Below are 22,195 nucleotides of genomic sequence, written 5' to 3'. Positions count from 1 at the left end.
ACATGTGTTTCAATATTATACTTGGATGTGTATAATGATTATAGAGATTCATGATGGAAGATGAAAGGAGAAATATGTAAATATTCATTCAACAAGTTCATTAAGGGTAAAATAGTAATTCAATAAGAGTAATTTTAATGAAAAGGAGAAATATGTAATATATATGGGTTAGGGAGGGGAAATATGTAATATATATGAGTTAGGGAGGGGAAATATGTAATTGAATTTTTTGCTTGGGTAAATATGTAATAAGCTTATTTAGGAAGGGGAAATATGTAAAAAACCCTTAAATAATTAGTTCAAATTACCTTTGTAACCTTTATTCTTTTTATTTTTAATTTTTAATTCTTCTCATTTGAACTCTCCATTATATACATATATATATATATAGAGAGAGAGAGAGAGGGGCCTATGCCTAATCGTACATTATGTACGCTATAACCACAACCGTCAGATCATCTCATTTATACCCCCTGCTTAACTATTAAATTAATTAAATTAAAATATATATATATGAAACCGCCAAGGTTAAAATCGTCCATTAGGACATCAAAAACCCCTGATAATCAGCAAACAAAAACTCACAATCGATCTATTCTTATTCAAAATCGTATTCGTAAATCAAACAAGTAATCAAAAATCAATCTATTCTTATTCACCAACTCCTTCTGCGATTTCATTATCTGATGATTTTGGAAGTTCAGGCAAACAACAAATCGATAGACCGTCTATCAAAGAAGATAATGGAGGATGAAAATTATAAAAATATGCGGAATACAAATAAAATGTGCGAAAAACATTGCAGACAAAAAGAAAGGTTGTGTTTTTGTAAAGTGTGCGAAATCACATATTATAACATGTGATTTAAAAAAAAACAATAATGTTTAAGATGTCTTATAGTGTGTGAATTCATGATTATACACATGCGATTTCAAAGAAGTTAATAATGTTTGATCATCTCTTATAGTTTGCGAATTCATGATTTATACACATGCGATATCACCAAAAAACTTAATAATGTTTAAGATTTTTTATAGTTTGCGAATTCGTTTTCGAATCATATACGATTTTGAAAAAAATTCTGCTAATACTTTCATGTAAATTCGACCTAAAATGCAAAAAAAATAAAAAATAAAATTATGAACTAATATCTAAAATAAATAAAAATTAACTATTTTATATAAAAAAATTAAATTTATTACCGATGTGACTGTAATTTGACATGTAATGATCAATTTTAACATAAATACTATTGAACTTACCACCCTACCAACATAATAAATTAACTATTTTAATATAAAAAACCCAGATATAACTACCTTCCATATTAAGACATAGAACACAAAAACACACAGAACAGACCAACAAAAATGGCATCTGAAGATTCAGAAAAAATAAAAAAAACATTGCAATAAAAGAACTATTGTCAACTCGCACGTTGACAGAAATAAGCACCGATGTCACCTCTTCTTATCTGATTCTTGATGTGTAGGGGAAGATTCTTGAAGAAATCAAGAAAAACCAAGAAATGTGGGAGAGACTACATGAAGAACCACCATCAAGCTTCAGAGACGCAGCTTTGGATCACATAAAGGAACAGTCTCGAGCTGATGACTTAGCCTTCTCTTTCCTGAAAGATGCTCTAAACACTGCGAAGGAGAAGATGGAGTTCAGCTTGGCTGAACGTGACAAAATCTTTGTTTCAAGTAAATAAATTTCTGTTTAATAGTTTTATGATTTTAGTTGCGTAAGAAAATAACTACTTTATATTTATGTTTTGGGTAGATGTTTTGAATACATATTATGCTTGGTTATAATATAAATCAGATGAATGACTTAGACATCTTTGTCACAAAAAAACAAACAAGATAACTCAAAATCGCATGTACTGAAATGAAACAAAGTGAAAATCGCATGTAACCTACTTATATACTGATTCATATGAAAATCGCATGTTCACAAACTAAAATCGCATGATAATATAGAATATACTCATATGTATGAAATCGCATGTTTTCCTTGTGAAATCGCATGTTTTCCTTGTGAAATCACATGTATATTAAAAAAAATTAATCTTCCTCATCTGAAACCTCCTCCCACTGATCTTCTTCTTCAGTGCCATCTTCACTACTTCCACTGTAATCTTCAAACTCATCTTCCTTTTGATCGTCTTCGACGTCGTTGGCTTTGTGTCTGGGATCTTTTTCAATCTGGACTCCCTTCATCTTCTTTTGTGGTTTGCCTTATTGTTTGCTTTTCAGTATCTCGTAAGTCCGAATATCATGACCTTTTTCGTTGCATACACTACATGTCCTTGACCTTTTTCCTTTGTGGCTGATCATTTGTTCCTTCTTCGATTTAATCCTTTTATGCGAGCCACGACCTTTGTTTCTTATACCAGCTGGCACACGGACAGTAGGAGGTGCATTAGTTACTGGTTGTTGGTAACCAATCAACTTGGAAAACCGGTTAAACTTTGGATCAAGCTGCTTGGTTATATGACTCTGATCAACTCTCTCTTTAAGTTGCTTCATTTGATCCCTCACTAAAACAAGTTGATCAAGGTCGGAAATCAAATTGCTAACCAAATACTCCCCTGTGTAGATGATTTCATGAGCAATCTGTTTAGCCTTCTCTTGCTCGTCCTTATCACCCACATTTACATCGAACGTCGCATTTAATTCATTCGGGACGACATCCTTTGTCCATCTCTTCATAACATATTTGTTTGGTATTTCTTTAACACCAAACATCTTGAAAAGAAAATAGATGTGCTTACATAGCAGCCCATACTGCTCAAAATGCAAACAACTACACTGAGCAGTTACATCATTTTCAAGATTCTTGAACCACACCTAAGAAAACTATATATATATATATATATATATATATATATATATATATATATATATATATATATATATATTGTCACACCCCTCCAAAACCCCACCCCGCCTTGGAGGCGTGACATGCCCAGGATCATAGCCACCAATCGTATTGAACAAGCATGTAGTTTATTTATAAAATCCAACACAATACAATTGGTGTCAAAACATAGTTTGAGTTTACAGCGGAAGCAAAACATAAGTTTAATATAAGTTTTCCCACAACGACCACGCCTCCCAGTGCAAGCTCCTTAAGCTAGGGATCTAACGACCTGCAAGGCATGTAACAGAGAGTCAACAACAAAGTTGAGTGAATTCACAGTTGGTTCACTGGCTTACTAGCCCGTATCGTGGTCTCCCAGACATGTGTGTGAAGGTTTAGTATCCGTATCACGTCGCATCGCGGCCCTACAGGCATGTGTGCGAAGATTAGTGGAGTGGCATCCAACCTCTGGAGGATGGCCGTGCCTTGTAGAAAGTTTGTGAACTCACCTTTGCTTTTGCTTTGCTCGGTTTGCTTATCTTCTTTGATTGTAAGGGTATGGGATAGAGTTTAGCCTACTGATAAGCCTAACAATCTAATGCACACGAAATTAGGTAAGTAATCAATACAACATTTACGACAATTCACGAGATTAAACCCTCACAATGAATGACAAAGTGCAATACTTAACAATTCAGTGGATTCACAACGAATAACAGAGCATAGTCCGAAATTGGATAATACTAAAATATTCAAGTCGAAATCACGACGAATAACAAAGTGTAAACTCAATTTGAGCAGCACTTAATCATACGTTGGATAGTTACAATCGATCGGACGTTGAATCGTAATAGCGATCGAATTAATACCCTGAATCGTAGCAGCGTTTCGGGATTGGTGTGTGTTAATTGTAGTATTTCGACTATAACTCAGCGTAGAATTGGAATTTCTATGACGTTTCAGAGCCAGAAATCGAGTGCCAATGTTCTGTATTTATACACCGATTTTGAACCGCTTACGGACCGTAAGCATTCTCCCTTACGGTCCGTAAGGGACACCTCATTCTTATAGTGTTGCCACGCGTAGGACTAGCCTAGCTGAGTCGACAAAATGGATAAATTCGAATTTGACAACTTATTTTGTGGATAATCGTAACTAGAAAATACCCCCCCCCCCTGAGTTTTAGGGGCCCTAATCCTGATTCTGATTGTTCTGGAAATCTTAGGGTTTCTGCAGAATCACTTGGGTTTCTCAATTTTGGTTTCCTATTAGACTAATAAATAGGACTTTTTAGTGAGAGTTGCTACATTCTCACCTCCTTATAGAAATCTCGTCCTCGAGATTTATTGGAATAAGTTAGGATACTTTTACTTTATTTCTGCTTCGAGTTCCTAAGTATATTCCGGTCCTTTCTTCCAAACCTATTTAACTTTGACCAATACTAATCTTTTATGCTCGAGAAACTTAACCTTTCTGTCTTCTATATAAAGTGGTTTCTCGACTAATCTTTAGATTTTTCATTCACTAATATGTCTTCAAGAGGTACTACCAGCTATTCCTCATATAGATATTTCTTAAAGTTGGATACATGAAATACTTAGGGAAGACTTAACCTTAGCCATAACACTTAAAATAAATAACACAGTAAAGTATTGAGTCTTGCACTTGGAGCGAAGCATCGTTGCGGATTACTGTACAGGTTATAGTCTGGTTTTATCAAAAAGCTTTTTCCCCTTTTTAAAACCAAGTTCACTATAACCAATGGCTCTGATACCACTCTGTCACACCCCTCCAAAACCCCACCCCGCCTTGGAGGCGTGACATGCCCAGGATCATAGCCACCAATCATATTGAACAAGCATGTAGTTTATTTATAAAATCCAACACAATACAATTGGTGTCAAAACATAGTTTGAGTTTACAGTGGAAGCAAAACATAAGTTTAATATAAGTTTTCCCACAACGACCACGCCTCCCAGTGCAAGCTCCTTAAGTTAGGGATCTAACGACCTGCAAGGCATGTAACAGAGAGTCAACAACAAAGTTGAGTGAATTCACAGTTGGTTCACTGGCTTACTAGCCCGTATCGTGGTCTCCCAGACATGTGTGCGAAGGTTTAGTATCCGTATCACGTCGCATCGCGGCCCTACAGGCATGTGTGCGAAGATTAGTGGAGTGGCATCCTTCCTATGGAGGATGGCCGTGCCTTGTAGAAAGTTTGTGAACTCACCTTTGCTTTTGCTTTGCTCGGTTTGCTTATATTCTTTGATTGTAAGGGTATGGGATAGAGTTTAGCCTACTGATAAGCCTAATAATCTAATGCACACGAAATTAGGTAAGTAATCAATACAGCATTTACGACAATTCACGAGATTAAACCCTCACAATGAATGACAAAGTGCAATACTTAACAATTCAGTGGATTCACAACGAATAACAGAGCATAGTCCGAAATTGGATAATACTCAAATATTCAAGTCGAAATCACGACGAATAACAAAGTATAAACTCAATTTGAGCAGCACTTAATCATACGTTGGATAGTTACAATCGATCGGACGTTGAATCGTAATAGTGATCGAATTAATACCTTGAATCGTAGCAGCGTTTCGGGATTGGTGTGTGTTAATTGTAGTATTTCGACTATAACTCAGCGTAGAATTGGAATTTCTATGACGTTTCAGAGCCAGAAATCGAGTGCCAATGTTCTGTATTTATACACCGATTTTGAACCGCTTACGGACCGTAAGCATTCTCCCTTACGGTCCGTAAGGGACACCTCATTCTTATAGTGTTGCCACGCGTAGGACTAGCCTAGCTGAGTCGACAAAATGGATAAATTCGAATTTGACAACTTATTTTGTGGATAATCGTAACTAGAAAATACGCCCCCCCCCTGAGTTTTAGGGGCCCTAATCCTGATTCTGATTGTTCTGGAAATCTTAGGGTTTCTGCAGAATCACTTGGTTTTCTCAATTTGGGTTTCCTATTAGACTAATAAATAGGACTTTTTAGTGAGAGTTGCTACATATATATATATATATATATGTATATATATATATTAAATTTTAAAATCGCATGTGTAAATTAACAATTTGCATGTGTAAAAAATCTATAATTGTACTAATTTAAAATCACATGCGTACATCAAAACCGCATATTGCAAAATCATGTTCTGAAAGAAATTCGCATGTAGGTTTTCAAAATCGCATGTTTTAAATATATATGCAATAATACCTCTAATAACCCATCTCCATGAGCTTTAAAGTCTTTCAACGATATCTTGATCTGTGGACCCTCGATTTTGTTGTCCATCGGCTGACATTCGGTAATGGTTCCATATATCTCTATTTGCTGATCAAAGAATATAGACCTGGTGTATATCTTAGCAGCATCTTTTTTCCAAAGTAGTTTCGCTCCAATCACTAGGCTCAGTATATCTTGAAACATGATCATTCTTTCTGTGATTGAACCTTTGAACATCCATTGCATCGTCAAAATGATGCATAAACTCTACAAGAGTGAGTTGTGAATTTGACACCTGGCAAAAAAAAAATGATTCTCGCTCTCTGATCTCGAAGTTGTTCGCATGAGACCAGACATGGGCTCATGCCGGTAAAAAGCCGGAATCCACATGTATCTCATAGAAAACATATCATCAATCCATTTGTTTTCAGTGAGACCGAACTCAGTCATCACTAACTTCCACTGTCTCTCGAATTCTTCAGGCTCAATGGAATCAATCCATACAATATCGCACATCCTCCTTTTAAACTCATCATTATTGCACAACTCGTGTCCAACCTATACCGATAAATGCTTTTTATATCAGCCTATAACAAGATCTATATTATAAAAAAAACGCTAACGAAAGACAATATAGCATGCTATACCTTATCTGCCACTTTTTTCATTATGTGCCACATGCACAATCGGTGTCTGCTGGTAGAAAAAACCTCCTCAATAGCCTGTTTCATAGCAGGGTCTTGGTCCGTCACTACAACCTTTGGCTGCCGACCAAATGACTTTACGAATGAATTCAGAAGTCATTTATAGGATTTAATGCTCTCCAATGCCAACAACCCAGCTCCAAGGGTTACATTTCGACCGTGATTGTCAATCCTAGTGAACGGAGCAAACACCATCTTGTACCTGAACAAACACATGTGAAAAACACATTGTATCATGCGAAATAGACAAAATATCACATGCGAAAACAAACAGTATAACATGCGATATATTCAACACCATCTCTTCAATGTATATTAACATGCGATATTGCAAAGTTTAGGAAATCATAGAACATGCGAAAATAAATAAAACCCATTTTATGTAACACTTACCTATTTGTCTTGAAAGTTGCATCAAACGATATCACATCCCCGAACTCCATATAGTTACGCTTGCACAACCCATCGGCCCAGAACAAACCAGTTAACCGTTTGTCATCATCGACAGAATATTCAAACGAATAATCAGCTAAATACTGTTTTTGTCGGTCAACCTATTAATCACCATGTCAGCATCATATTCTCCCATATAGCTGTTAATTCGATTCCTAAAATTTTTGTAATCATCAACCGTGGCACCAACGTTCTTGAAACCACCGTAACGTTTCCTCATTATATGGAAAGCTTTGACAGGACCAAGGTTTAAAGTGCCTAGTTCCCATATCATCTCCTCCTGGGCATCTGACAATTGTCTGTACGCTGGCAGCATATGAATATCATGTGGACATACAAACTTATGATTATGCCCATCAACAAATCTCTTTATTGTATATAATCTACCATCAACCGTGCAAATCATTAGTTGATCTTTGCATCCAGTTCTAATGGTCCCCCTGTTCCTTGATTTGGATGACTTTTTTGACTTCAAATAATGATCGTCAACACACAATGGCTTATGTCCCTCTTTAGAACAAACAAAATACTTAGTTTTGATTATACCACCACTTTGTACTTCACCACCTTTCCGAATAGAAAAACCAGCTAACTTAGCATATGATTGGTAAAACGCATATGCTTGTTCAATAGAGATAAATTGCATTCCAACCACAGGTGTAGCTGATGCTTGAACCTCCGGAGTGTAAACCCTTTCATCTACATAAACCAAATCAAAAAAACAAAAACACATGCAAATTATCGGACTCGTTACATGTGATATATTAATAACTGCATAATTTCATCATAAGAATACACAACACGTGCGATTTTTATGAACCATAACATGCGAAAATGATGATTTTGATAAATATGTTTTACACATGCGATTTATTATATTATAACATGCGAAAACCAGTATTTAGAATATACTCAACCAGTATTATATCAAATCATCACATGCGAATTACAAGACTCATAACATGCGAACTTATACATGTTGCTTTCATATCAAATATACTCAACATTCAAACTTCAAAAACAGATACAACAATGCAAAATCATTGCTACAATTAAACAAAACAAGTCTACAAACAATTTAAATATCTGAATTAACATAATTACCATTAGAACACTCATTTACACCACTTGTACTTGCATTTCGATTTGGATTTGTAGGTTCTGGATTTAAAACATCCTCAATCGAAACTCTCTGATACGCAGATAATTGTGCATGATCACCGATCGGTCGAACTTCTTCAAAATCAACATCTGTGGTTCGTCCGGTGCTGCTCTGTGGATCCATCGAAAAAAAAAACAATTGAATCAAACCCAAAAGCAGAAGAACGAAAACTGCAATTTGAGAATTATGAAAAATTTGAAACCGATTCGAATAATAATTACCGGGATATTAGTGTAACAAACTTCTTGCTGATTGGATGAAGAGACGAATTTGCCCTCAGATGATTGAATTAATTGTCGGATTTAACCTTATCAAAGAAAAACGAATCAGGACACGTGTACGACCAATCAAGTCGCGTATGTAATGTACGATTAGGGAATTTGTATCCTTACCTATATATATATATATATATATATTAAGATTTTTGCGTACTTGAACAATTTTATCGGTGACCCTTTTTATGTTATATCCATTATCACACCCGTTTCTATACAATATATCTACAATTTGTGCCTTGTAACATATTTATCCATTGTGTCTGACAGAGATAGCCGTTTTACATCTCATTTGGACAAGTTTCCAAAAAGCAATGGGAACCAGGTTGAATCTAAGCACAGCTTATCATCCTCAAACGGACGGACAAAGCGAAAAGACAATTCAGACAATGGAAGATATGCTTAGAGTCTGTGTAATTGACTTTGGAGGAAGTTGGGACGATCATTTACCATTAATAGAATTTTCCCACAACAACAGCTATCATACCAGCATTAAAGCTACACCATTTGAAGCCCTCTATGGACGAAAATGCCGAACTCCAGTCTCTTGGGCAGAGATTGGAGAAAAGCAACTATCTGGACCAGCGATAGTGCAAGAAACAACTGACAAAATAATTCAAGTCAAGGAAAGACTAAAAGCAGCACGAGATTATCAAAAGAGTTGTGCAGATAACAGACGAAAACCATTGGAATTTCAAGTTGGAGATAAGGTATTATTAAAAGTTTCTCCATGGAAAGGAGTTGTCAGATTCATTAAAAGAGGAAAGCTAAGCCCAAGGTATGTTGGACCTTTTGAGATTATCAAAAGAATAGGACCAGTAGCTTGTGGTCGTGAAAGGAGACTACTTTTGAATGCTTACCTAAGGCAAGCTCTTTGACAGACTCGGCTGTGAAAACTCTCTTAGAGAATCGACCGTTCGACGAGAAAAAGTCTGATTAGTCTTCCGCTTGAACGGTTATATCTATAGGAAGACCTATCGCAAGGACAGGAACGAGTGTACTGTAGACAGTATGAGAGAAAGGAGAATTCTTTTAGAAGGAAGAAGCTTAATTGAGGCCGCCTTGCATTCTCGCTAGCTCCCTCGCTGTCTGGGAGCTCCACTCATCACCCATATCACTCGAGAACCCAACCTTTTCATTACAGTAATGTGATTTCATGTCTCTGATGATTCGGCCTACAATTTCCAGATGATATGGTAGGAATACATGAGGTTTTTCATATATGTAATCTCAAGAAGTGCTTAGCAGATGAATCATACTGTACCTCTTCAGGACATAGAGGTAAATGAGAAACTTAAGTTTGTAGAGAAACCACATTAGATCGAAGATAGAAAGATCAAGAATCTCAAGCACAAGAGATTAGTTCTGGTCAAAGTGAAATGGGATTCAAAGAGAGGACCAGAATATACATGGGAGCTCGAGTCAGAAATGCAACAGAAATATCCACCTATTCTAGTGAATCTCGAGGACGAGATTTAAATCAAGGTGGGGAGGATATAACAACCCCTGAAAAACGCCCTAAATACACCCCATATACGAGAACCATACACGTATAACCTTAATATCATTAAAAATCAAATAAAATAAGAATTTTAGGGCGCTCGCAGGCCGCGACCAACTTGGCCGTGTGCTTCGCGGGGCGCGAGACCCTTTACTTGCCGGACACATAATTTTGACACGTGTCCTATCTCGTGTCAAACCTACATCATGAGCTGCCAAGTCTAAACTCTAGCTAGGGTCTCTCGCAGGACGCGCGCGCGCGCTCGAGAGAGAGAGAGAGAGAGAGAGAGAGAGAGAGAGAGAGAGAGAGAGAGAGAGAGAGAGAGAGAGAGAGATCAGTGGGTCGCGGGGCATGAGCGAACCCGGGATCAGCCTATAAATTGAGCTTTTCAGCTTCAATCTTAACTCGTTCATTTCTTCTTTCTCTCTGTCCCTATAGTGCAAGTATAATAGCTCGGTATTATACCCCTAAAACACGAAGCTCTGCCTCGTTGTAAGTAATTTAACCCTGATAACTAATTCGTTAAACTACCCGATTGATTAGGGCTCTGTAACGCATGTCGAGGCTCTGCCTGACCAAGTTCGTTGGAGTTCTCTCTCATGTTGTATGGCTAAGTGACCTGGGTTATCTTACTAACACGTGTGCATTGTCTGTTTTTAATAGAAAATAATCAGGAAAAGCAACAGGAAGCTATAAAAACACCTAAGTTTACAACAAAGTGAGTCATTCTCTTTTTCTACCAAACTGTTTTTACAAAACCTCAAATATTTTCAGTTATACTTACAGTGATTGAGTGTTTGTATTCTACAATTGCTTCCGGTATGTGGGGTTTTGTATACACTACTAGTAAAGCGTTAATATTGGACAACGAGTTAGCCAATAGTAATATGACCATGATCATGGAACTGTCAACATGACAAATACTGAATGAGTATATTGGTAGATATAAACATTGTAATTGCTCTCAATACTCTAAAGTTATAAAAGCTTGTTTTGATTAAACTGGGATGCACTCGCCAGTATTTCTTGCTGATAAAATCTTTTTAAAACGCGTTTCAGGTAACTTAACGTGAAGCTATAAGAAGCCAGCCATGGAGCACTGAAGACTTAAAGAAGTGGCTATAAAAGTTACCTCAATAAAAGTTTATGTTTTCAGCAACTAGGGTTTATCCCTATAAATATATTATCAATGGAACATGGGTTTTATCCCATTTATTTATAAAAGTTTGGTGTTTTGAAACTCTGAAATTATTTCCTAACTACGATCCCGATTTCTCATTTCCACTGCCAAATTAACAAATACCAATACCACTTGACTGGTTAGCGGCTCCCGCTCTCGGGGTAGGGGTCGGGGGCTGCGACAGAGTAAACAAAGTTCAAGTGTGTCCTAATGTGTCGGATAACTATGTTAGTGATGAGACTTTAATCGGAGGATTGGATAGAATGAATTTTTATAAATCAAACGAGTGTTGGGACTCATAGGATATGGTTTAACAAACTTAACATTCTGATTTGAAAGGGATCCTAAGTGCTTTTGACTCGTTAAAGTATTTTACGCTACTTTAATGGGTTATAAGTGTAATTACAAGATCGCATGGTCAAATATGTCCTATGATGAGTCTTACATGCCAAAACAAGTTTGATTATGTTATAACATCAGTTTAGATGTCAAAACTTTGGTTACATATGCTTAAAACCAAATTATGCGCAAAAAGGGTAATATGGTCAATTTAAAAGAACATAAAAGCGACTCATCATATAACTAACCAAACTTTATGACCATAAGGTATAACCTCAGAGGGTTATTCCCTATATGACTATGGTCATAAAAATGCGCTTGGTCTAATCCTAAGATCGACCAAACGGGTCGGTTTCAAAAGTCAAAGCGGTGGTCAAACCGCTCAACTTACGACCCAAATAAAAGCACTAAACTAGAAATGACGATTTAGATATGTTGGAACATGTCTAATTAAGTTATAAAACTGATTTGGTGTCAAAAGTTTGAGTTTTAAAACCTGAAAACAGTTTCGTCGTAAAATGCACTTATGCGCATCTTTGACTTTTAATAAATAAAAACTTTGACTCGTCACTTCGCCTAGTAACGTGGTAATCAGAAGGTGCAATCGCAAGGGATAATAAACCCCCCTTAACCCAATATTTAGGTTATATAAAGGTGTTAAGGCATATGTAACATGGATTTTGTCCAGAAATGTCGTGGATGTCGGTTTGTTCGCTCGTACGGTTACGCATTTCGCAAATAAAGTATAAAACTTTATCGAACACGAAAATGATCGAAATTGTGCAACGATTGAAAATCCTGCATTCTTACCAATAAAATACAAGATTTTATTGAATAAAAATGTCCGGGATTGTATAATGATTAATAATTATACATTCCCGCAAATAAAACACAAGATATTATTAAATACAACAATGTTTAGAATTGTATAAAGATTGAAAGTGTGCAAATGTCACAATATACATTGGATATAAACAGAAACCTAGTCGTAACTTCATAAATAATGTCATCTAACACTTTAATTCTTGGAAATTTTCAAGACATTTCCTTGTAGAAAACACAAACCAGAAAGTCTCCTATTAAATTCATAAATTGACAATAATACAATCAATTCTTTCAAAACATTTCCAGATGATGATTGTAGGCGGATAGTGTCACACCCTGACTTTTGCTGAAGCGTATACGTGTGATCTAATCTGTTTTCATTGCATTCGATCATAATAAACAACCACATGACTGAAATAACGATGTCCATCCATTCATAAGTTTAAAACATTACAAAACATAAGTTGTTTAAGTTACAAACCATCATCAGATTCAAGCTCCACATATAAGACTTGTTTAACGAAAGACTAATTTCACGAGGCTTTGCATTCTACATCTCATCAAGGATGGGATACACGAATTAAACCCTCAAAAGTGGATGACATCTAAACTTGAAATTTACGACTTGAAAACAACACCAACGCCCAAAATCCATCTTGTTTCCTGAAATATATATAATTTTGAAAACATCAATAAAAGTTGAGCAAGTTCATGTGTTTTTGTATGAGTTCCAAATAAACTTGTAAACATTTGAGAGTATTCCTTTGATAACCGGTATGTAAAGCGTCTATGAACAGATCATTAATGTTTTGCAAGGACATTAATATATGTGGTGCGTAGGAAGTGCTCAAACCTAGCAAATTTCCTCCGGTCCTTCCGGCGGGAATGACATAGTCACCACATGCGGCCACACAAGGACCCATGGGTGGGCCTCGCTACACCCGATAGATCTACTACTTCTGCCCCTCGGTCTTAACTAGATTAATGGCACTTAGGAGAGATATACCCATCCACGTGATCTAACAGTTCATTCCTTAGCTAAACCATACCATTGAAACCTTTGAAACATGTATTCAACCCCCGACAGTTATAAATCCGAAAACAGTTAAAAGAAAAGGGGGACATGAACTCACTAGTTAGCGTCAGCTATCTCGTGTACTCAAAGTTCCTCTTCACGGGTCGTACCACTACCTACACACGTGCTATGTTTTATTAGACGTTTAGGTCGTGTAACGACTCTTAGCCTTATTTATTTATTAAGACTTATTTTGGAACTTTGGTATACTTTGAGTTACACTCTTGGTGTAGGTTGTTTATATAATTATATAATTCCAAACTATATAAATATTAGTTAAAATAAGGATATTTTAACTTAAATTATTTCCATCCAATTATTTGGAATATTGTTAGAAATAATATATTTTTAACTTGTTTTGTCATATGGTTCTCACATATATATTTTCCAAGTATAGGTATACTTGTATTTGCGTATTATGCCAAGTATTGGTAGTGTATGACGGTATGTATTTATACGTATAAGAATACGTATTTTCTTGTGTTTATTAAGTATTCTATACTTAATTTATATATAATTTTCCGGAATATTGTTTTCGTACAATTAAAAATTACCAACTTCACATTCTTAAAATACATATATTTTAAGAGGTCTTTATAGAAAAATATCTATATATTTTATTTGGTAATATATGTATACTTTCACATATATCTTAAAAATAACATATTTTTAAGATTAAAGTTAGAAAAATATATATTTTTAGTTTTCACCAAAATAATATATTTTTGAGTTGTTTAGGAAAATATATATTTTCTTCCACTTCAAAAATAATATATTTTATATCTTGACAAAGTATGATATATTTTATAATAGTTGCAAAAATTCATACTTTGTCGTTTGTTCGGTTTCAAAAATACCGTTTACCAAATTTGTCAAGATACGAATTTATTTCCGGAATATACATATATAGTCCAAAGTGTTCATTGTCCGAATTGTCCAATATTTGTGTATAAGTTATATATTTATTTTCTTGTGATTTTTGTAATATCTTGAATTACAATTTTTAGTATTTTGGTGTGATATATTATTACCAAGTCCCTAATTTTAATATAACTAATACAAACAATATACATGTAGCATATAATTTTTGTGACTTCTAAATATATACTTACTCATTTTTATTATTAAAAATCAACCTCCAATACTTGTAGTTGTTATAACAAAAATTATGGCAAATTTTTATATTAAAACCATGATCAAAATTACTTGTAACACTTGTTTAGAAATATTTTTATAAGTGTTGAATTTTTACAAATATTTTGCCATAGTTTCCCTTGAAAATGGAGGTTTCCATGCTTATTAGCATATCATTTTCTTTCAAAAATTCATCACCATTCATCAACATTTATCATACAACTTACCATAAGCCATAATCATGCAATTTTATGAGATGATATGAACTTGAAGTTTAACAAAACCTTGTAGTATTTTAACATGTTTAATAAGGTTTAATAACACTAAATCCATGGTTTTTGTTTCATAAAACTCATTCTTATGAATTTTCATCCTTTACAACTTGTAAGACACTTCTACGAAAATTGATCTTCTTGATTCCTTCATGTTCCATACACTTTACTAGCTTTATTTTAACACTTAAACCATGGTTATTTTCTTTCAAAACCAAAACATGTTAAATTTTATTGTAAACTTTAGTTTCTTGAACTTTTTTTTTTTTAAATCTTATATTTTCAAGACTTGCATCTTGTAGGATTAATCATCCTACACAAAATTAAGTCCATCTTCAAGTTCATTCTTTACATAAAGGATGATCAACTTAGATTTTTCAAGTATCATCCTCATACTTGCTAGATCATGTTTTAAGTCATCATCTAGCAAGCTTCATGTGGTGATCTACACCATTTATGCAAGTAATCAACAAACAAGTTCACTACATACACTTAAACATCATAGATTTTCATGATTACAAGCTTTATGTTCATGTTCTTGTTTTGATGAGGTTCTTTAGATTATCATGTTACTTCATACTTTAACTGGTAAAATTAAGAGTAAAAACAAGATCAAAGAAGCTTACTACTAGCACTATGGCTAGGGGAGAATAAGATGGAAGATAATGAAGAAATGAAGTGGTTAATAGCTCTCCAAGAAGGTCCTTCCAATCTCCTTGCTTCCAACCTTCCTAACTACGCTTGAGACACCTTATGAACACCTTTGATTGCTTAGAAATTGCTTGAAAGATGAAGATGAGAGGAGGGTGTGTTGGGCCGTGAGTTTAGTGAGGGAGAAGAAGAGTTTTTGTTGGTTTGAATGTGTTAGAATGATGAGTGTTTATGTTTAGTGGTTTATAAGAACTTTCTTCCAACAAGAGTTTAGACAATGGTTAATGTGTTTCATATCTAAACAACAAATCATATAAAATAATCAAAGAAAATCATGGGGTGGGACCCCTATTGTAACCGTCAAGGCTGGGGGGGGGGTCTTTAGTTGGATTTCAAAGGTAAGTTAACTATCTAGTTACATCTTAAGTGTTTAAGTTTAGGGGTTTAGTGTGTTTAGGTGTTATAAGATGTAATATGATAACTAGCTTTGTAACATTAAAACAATGCTTCTAGTTAAATTTTGGTGTTTTGGGTAGTGTGTTGTTCGTTTGGTTACCGGTTTGTTAAGGTGCTAAATTGCGCAGTTTAGTGTGCTATGAGGTACCTTTTATGACAGTTTTCATTTCCGACACTTATCAAGTTATTCTGGACACTTATACCATATTTCTGCATTATATTTTGGTGTTTAAATGCTGAATTTTGCTGTTTTCTGCAGAATTTTGCTGTTTTCTGCGGAATTTTGCAGTTTGGATGAGTTTCGGGCACTTTTTGATGCTTAAATCGTCACTCAGAAGGCAGTTTCATAACCCTACTTTCCTACGTAGTGTTCTAGTGTAAATCTTGGTTCTGGGGCTCACTCTGTGTTCTAACAACATGTCTGTCTGAGTACTGAACTCCTGACAGTACTTCTAGTTTATCTGATCATTGTACTAGTTTCGTCTTGTGCTCTGATTGAATTATTCCGGGTTACATTTAATAATGATAAGCAATCATGCAACATGCAATGTATTCGTATGTCTTTGAAAGTAAACAGGAAATCATTCATCTCATTAATTCAATCATGCACATTCATAAAGGATACATTACTGGGCATATTGTACGGAAATACATGGAAAAGTGCCAGTTGTCACATTCTCCCCCCGTTAAAAGAATTTCGTCTCGAAATTCAAGCTGTGTTACCGGTTGCAGGGGAGTTGTGATGCAAATGCGGATACTTTGACTTGATTTGGTCTTCATGCTCCCAAGTAAACTCTGGGCCATGACGTGAATTCCAACGGACTTTGACAAGTTTAATACGACTTCTCCGTGTTGTGAACACTGCTAAGTTCCTCTGGGAGTTTCAACTTATATGCAACGGTTCCGATTCTCTTCAGAATCTCAAAGGGACCAATGTACCGTGGGTTTAACTTTCCATGTTTACCAAACCGTACCACGCCTTTCCAAGGCGAGACTTTTAGTAGAACCAGATCACCAACCTCAAATTCCAACGGTTTCCGCCGCTTGTCGGCGTAACTCTTCTGTCTATCACGTGCTGACTTGATACGATCACGTATCTGAGTAATCTTGTCTGTTGTTTCCTGAACCAACTCTGGGCCAATAATTTGTTTATCTTCGGTCACCGCCCAACACAACGGGGACTGACACTTACGTCCATATAAGGCTTCAAACGGGGCGGCCTGGATGCTGGTGTGATAACTATTATTGTAGGAAAACTCCACTAAAGGCAAGTGAGTATCCCAACTTCCACCAAAGTCCATCACACAAGCACGTAGCATATCTTCCTAAGTCTGTATCGTTCGCTCACTCTGGTCGTCCGTCTGAGGGTGAAAGGTTGTGCTAAGGTTCAGCTGAGATCCAAAAGCTTGCTGAAACGTTTGCCAGATTATCGACACAAATTGACCATTGATGTGTGTAAAATGAAACATATAAATTACATCAAATGAGGCATAAAACTAACCCCTTTTAAGTACTAATGTTGGAAAAAGAGTGTTTTTGTCTTCCTTTTGTATTTTCAGGATTAAATGAGCTCAAATTAACAAAAGAAGCAAAAAGGCAGCTAAATCTAACATAAATACAAGAAAAAGAACATAAGTGGATTGCCCGACCCCTCGACAGCATCCTCCCAAGCAAAACAGAGAAGGCAGAAGACTGAACACGTCCCATGCTCAGCCAGCACGGGGCCGTGCCCAAGAAGCAGCAGAAAAGACAAACCTATAGAAGCTTCCATTGCCCACCACGGGGCCGTGCCCAGTGAACACGGGGGCGTGGAGAAAGTACTGCAGGCGCATTAATTGTAATTGCGAATTACAATTAATGAGGAGAGAGATTGTCAGACGGGCACGGGGCCGTGTGCAGCGGACACGGGGCCGTGCCCAGGCTTCTGTTCAGCCTATAAATAGGAGTGCTTGGCTTCATTGCAACTCATCCCTTGGCACACCACCTCTCTCACACTTCATCCACCACCCACCACCACCATAACACCATCATACACCACCATCATCCATTGTCCATCATAGAGTGTGTGAGTCGTCTCGGGATCCAAGATTGATCGTAAGAGTTCTTGACAATCAAGGCCATGTTTGCCTAAGTCTCTTACATCACTTGGTGAAGACAAGTGTTTAGTATAATTGTCACACCCCGACCACGTAAAACAACAAATCGTGGCGGATACGTCGGGGAGTGTTGTAACAGAATTATTGTTTCACAACCATGGTAATTAAAAGTTATGTTTTATTCATCAAGCAAAGGTTACATAGTCTTAAATTAACTGAAACAAAGTGTTCATCACATAATTAAACTAGTTCCATCTTTATTTTAGTCTCTAAGGCATAGGTCCGCCCTAGTGTGTCACGAACATCCTAAGCAACAGCTCCTGAAAACACATGTGAAAATAGGTACGTCAGCATAAAAATGCCTGTGAGATACATAGGTTTTATGAAAATTGGATTCATGACTTAAGTTTTAAGAAAATGTTTAATAAAATTTTGTCATGAACCTTGTAAATTGTTTTGTTTCGTAAATTATTTGAAAAGCGATAAGATCAGAAGATGTGTATAAATGAAAGAATAATATATGGTTAAATGAATAACCAAGTAATATGAGTTTGTATAAAACAGACTATTTTGTAAACCAAAGTCTTGAAAAATATGTTGTTGTGTAAAATGTACAAGTCCAAAAGTAGTCAACAAATGTTATGTATGGTAAGCAAAGTGTCGTCACCTAAACCAAATGTAACAATGTACAAAACAAAGTATTTTGAATATATCAAAAAGTTATGTTTTGCAAAGTAAATGCATGTTTAATTGATACTAACACTTATGTGGTAAGTTAAACGCATACATTCAAGCCTTGAGACAGACGGATAACCCTAAGTCAAGGTTATCAAAAGAAATGTTTTCGGATTCGGTCATTCCTTACACCCAAACAAACCTAGGATGTCAGGAACGGGATTTGTCAAGTCCTATGGTACCATTACTTACTACCGAGCGGCGTAGCTAATGTTAATGAACGTATATAAGTCCCGTTTGCACAAACCAAATGTTATACCAAATGTAAGCATGTTATATGAAAACAATGTACTAAGTATGCTAAGTAAACATACATAGCAAAACAATATAATGTAAATCATGTACTATAAGTGTTCTAATGAACATAGCAAGTATATGACATGAAAATAGGAAAGCATGAAAGTAACAAGTAGGCACATGTGTTTCACCCCAAACATTGGAAAACAGTAAGAGAGGGGATCTATGTACTCACAGCAGTGCGTCTTGAATCGAATCTCAAACCCTGTCCGCTACACGACAACCTACAACGTACTAATGTCTATTAGACGAGCGGGTCGTGCCTTGGCTTAGAGTTTAGTATTTTGGGTCACGTTTCTTATATTGTTCCGTGTGGTAATTATTTGTTAAAATAGTTAATGTTTTAACTTAATCATATGACATGTTGGGATATTTGTTCATTCAATGTTCTAGTAAACTTTTGTCTAGAATATATTTACTAAGTGTTGGATTTTCGGAAAATTTCGGCAGAGTATCCTCTGTAAATAGAGGTGTCCATGCTTTAATAGCATATCATTTTCTTTTATATAAAACCAATAGTTCATTTTCAATCACCAAACCGACATATCGACAAACAAAACGTTGCATACTTCATTTCAGCTTTATAACTCGAAACCGGACTGTTTTCGAGGATTTTTATAAAATAGTTAACCCTTTCTAAAAATCACCAAATTTTTACAGAATATGACATATGTTCCAAAATTTATTGTGTAAAAATATCAAAGTCCAATTCGTTACCCATATTTTATAAAAAATCATTTTCTCGACTGCAATCAGATTTGCTACCTTCTGATCGCAGTTTACGGAAATATTCGCTAAAAATCAACCGTAAGTCCGTTTGACGAAATTCCAGTTGGAGGGTCGTCCTGACAACGGTGTCCATCTACTGTAAAAATTTCATGGGTTGATTTTATCCAGGTTTTAAGTTGTGACTCCGAAAATGTCATACTTTTTCTGCAATAAAAATGCAGCTTGAGTTGCTGTCCAAAAATAACCTTTTAAAAATAGTAAACGGTCTCGAAAAATTATGATTCCAGTGCCATTTGCTTAGTTATTCCAAAACACTCATTTTAGGCTTTAGAAATTCCGTTTTTTGACTTAAAATGACCCCGTTACAGCCTGTTGAAGTTGGCTGGAAATACAATTCAACAAGCTGTTTACATGGTAGAAGTTACTAAAACGCATCAACGAAGACCCTAACCATGGTTTATTGATGATTTAATGTTCAAACCTCAATCATGCTTTAACCAACCCTAAACCAACCAGATTTCAACTTCTTACAAACTTTTTATATAGGGTTTTTATGCAGGATTTCATGTTCATCTTTTTAGTGTTCATTTTCTTGTGTTACTTGATTATCGTCATCATAACAAGGAACAAGATGAAACAATGGTGTGAAGGGACTTACTACTAGCACAAGGCTAGGGTAGAAATTCTAGTGTGAAGATGATGGGAAGCTTGAATCACTAGAGAACACCTTGAGATCACCCTTGAATCTTCACACCACTTGAAGGTTGCTAGAAATAGTGATGAACATGAAGAACAAGAGTTTGAAGGTTTGAAGATGGAGAGAGAGAGATGGGGGACGGTTGGGAGGGAGGAGAGAGAGAGGTGATTGTTGAGTGAAGTGTTGTGGGGAGTATGGTGGTATTTATAGGCAAAAAAAGGAATCTAACAAGATCTTCCATGATTACAAAAATCTCAAGGAATCCAAGAAAGATCAAATGTAATCATTTCAACATCTATCAAGAAATTTGGTGGGTCCCTCTTGATATGGCCGAAATTTTGATGGGGGAGGGGGTCCATGTGTAAATTTTTATATAAATATGCCATATGTAGGCTAAAACGGGTGTTTAACTAGATACCGGGTATTTTATCTAGCGTTTAAATCCCGATTTATGGCGTTCTAAATTATTTTTATTACTCTACAAAAATAAACCTACCAAAATATTGTTGGAATAAAATTTCAGTTGCCAAGACTGGCTGCGTTGTCTGCGTTTTGCAGTAGAAGCACTGTGTCGCGCAGAAACACGCGGTACGCGCTTAAACTTGAAAAATTAGCGTTTTTAGGCGTTTTAATTCATTTTTCAACACGGACCTGATAAAAATAAAGTTTTTAATCATAACAGAATATTTTTGGGATTTAAATATTATCCGGGCGGTTACCAGCGTTAGTTTCGCAGTTTTGTCGTAAATAGTCCTTTAGTTCAAATGAACATGTTTTTGCCATACAGAATCCTTTGGAACTTATTTCTAAGTTATGTAAAGGATATTTAAGGTATGTTAAGCTTACGTCATAGTTCCGGAGTGTACGTTGCGTTAAACTGATTGCGTTTATGCACCAGTTTTGCATATAACCCTCTAGAAAGCGATTTAAAGCTTGAAATCGGAGTCGAATCAAATTGTAAAATCATCAAACATAAATACACACATAATAACACCAAAGCACATTGTTTTATTGATAATTCACATTGTTTTAAATTATACGACGCTTACAGAACACAGTTGTCACAATAATACTTTTTATTTTTAATCTTTTGCACTTTTTATTTGGTTTTGTATTAATGACTTTAATAACTAGTTGCTTATGTTGAAGGTGATTCTTCCTTATCGTTTGTCCGTGGTGTCTTGGCATTATTTTACTATCTATATAAAATAAAAGATTTTCACCATTCATATCTCCACGGTCTATATGGAGGTATGTTGGCTACCTGGTCAGGGGTTAAGGGAACGGTTTGGTAAGGGTCTTGCCCTTGTTCAGCGTTTAGAGGTCCTGCAAGGGACCTGGGTCAAATTTAGTAGGATCTCCTTCAATACCCATAGGTATTGGATGGCGGGGATCCAAACTCTTTACCCCCTCATAAGTTAACTACTATTAATACTATAACCCGACTATTTAGGACTGTATCCCTGCTGACTCAGACTACTTAGTCGAGGGTAACGTCAC

Source organism: Helianthus annuus, chromosome 8 (assembly GCF_002127325.2).
Source record: "Helianthus annuus cultivar XRQ/B chromosome 8, HanXRQr2.0-SUNRISE, whole genome shotgun sequence".
Taxonomy (NCBI): Eukaryota; Viridiplantae; Streptophyta; class Magnoliopsida; order Asterales; family Asteraceae; genus Helianthus; species Helianthus annuus.
The sequence above is the reverse complement of the archived record's forward strand: the minus strand, read 5'-3'. Positions refer to the sequence as shown.